Raw genomic sequence first — 1,874 nt, 5'->3', positions numbered from 1 at the left:
ATTATTATTATATATATTATATTATATTATATTTATATTAATGTTCGTATAAAATATATCCATTTGTCAATAGAGAAATTGTTGTTTCCTAATAAATTTGGAAAATTTAAGTTTTCTATTGCGAATGACGCGTTAGTTTTTTCGATCTTTTTCTTGACGAACACATGCCATGCCGTTTATATTAGAATCTATTCGGTATTATAATGACATCACGAGACGTGTCACCGTGCGAACGCGATAAAATCTTGCAGGAAGACCACCGTACAAGGAGTTCTTATCTGATCGGCCATTACGGGGAGACACTAAACGCGCCCAATGAATCACAACCCCTCTGACTTTTATATTTTCGGTATGTGACTTCGTTTTCTTTTTGGTCACGAACGAAAACAAATGAAAAGTATGAGTATTTATCGATACGAAGATGTTAAAACGAGACCCACCCACCACACGTTTTCGGTTTCTTGTCATTTTTTCGGAAAATAATGCGATACAAATTGTTACTAGGATTTAACAATCAAATTTTTTTTCAATTCTTTTATCTTACGATTCCTACGATAAATTGAATTCATTGCAGGAAAATTAAATAAGGATTAGTTTAAAATTTTTTTATATTATTAGGTTATTATACCGGTTGAAATAAATTTGTAGTTGAACGAACATTAATACTTGATATTCAAGATTATAAAGGAAAAATTATATTTATTAATTCTTTTCTAAACTTTAAATATAAAATATATGTTTACAGAATAATATGTTTCTATATAAAAATGATATTTTCTAGTTTTCCATAGTGTGATATCTTTCAAAATAGAGTTTCCAATATTAAAAATCCTTTGTTTCCAGAGAACATTTCTTACGGTAACTTTCCTTTTTTATTATCTTTAAAATATCATTTTAAACATATTTAAATACACTTTAGACACACACGATTTTTTTTGTCACGTATGTCATTTTCAAATTTTACGAGATATGTTCAAAGTTTGTCAAATACATTTGTGTACTTAAAAAACTACTTATCATTATTTATAATAGATTTCTTTATCTTCAAAAGATAGAAGCACACAGTGTGAATAGGTTCCTAAACAGTTAATATTCTTTCATAGAAAAAATATATATATATATATATATAAAAAAATCAACATACAATTGAAAGAACAACTTTTGATCGATATAAAAATTATTTACCAAACTTTGAAAATACGTTTGTTAAATATGAAACGCGATGATATTATATTCTAAATATTATATATAAAGATTTACTAAATAAATAGACATTTCGAATCTTATAATTTTATTGTCAAAGTACTTGAAATACAATTGTCGTAATCCATGCACGAACAATTTTTTTTTATCATCGTGAGACCTAAAGTTTCTAAATCGAGTTACCTTTAACTAAGTTATCGTGTTATCCTAGTTGTATTGTGTCTTCTTAGTCGTAGTCATAGTCATAGTAGTTGTCGTCTGAATTGTCATAGTCGTTCGATAAAAGTAGAAGTTTGCTTAATTAAATTAATTTCAATTGAGCTCTTGTATCGAGTCGATAGACTTTCACTGTTGCGACAGACACAAACCGAACAGTTATCTCAATCCGATACAGGTCCCCGGACCCAAAGCATGGCACACACACACACACACAGCTTGATAACAATACCGAAGACGGCCTGGGGCCATTTTGCGGCTGTGTCCGAGTAAGAAAACGTTTCCCTTTTTTTTTGGTTCTTTGTTTTTTTTTCTACCGCGTTAACACACTCATATACATTTATATGTATGTATATGTATATTTAAATGTCCACGTATATTTAAATGTCCACGTATAGAAAACACGCTTAACTCCGTTACGCGTCGCGCTTCGAAATTTCAACGATTTATCGGTT

The sequence above is a fragment of the Polistes canadensis genome, unplaced genomic scaffold (genome assembly GCF_001313835.1).
Source record: "Polistes canadensis isolate GaletaPanama2010 unplaced genomic scaffold, ASM131383v1 scaffold_110, whole genome shotgun sequence".
NCBI classification, from domain to species: domain Eukaryota; kingdom Metazoa; phylum Arthropoda; class Insecta; order Hymenoptera; family Vespidae; genus Polistes; species Polistes canadensis.
The sequence above is the reverse complement of the archived record's forward strand: the minus strand, read 5'-3'. Positions refer to the sequence as shown.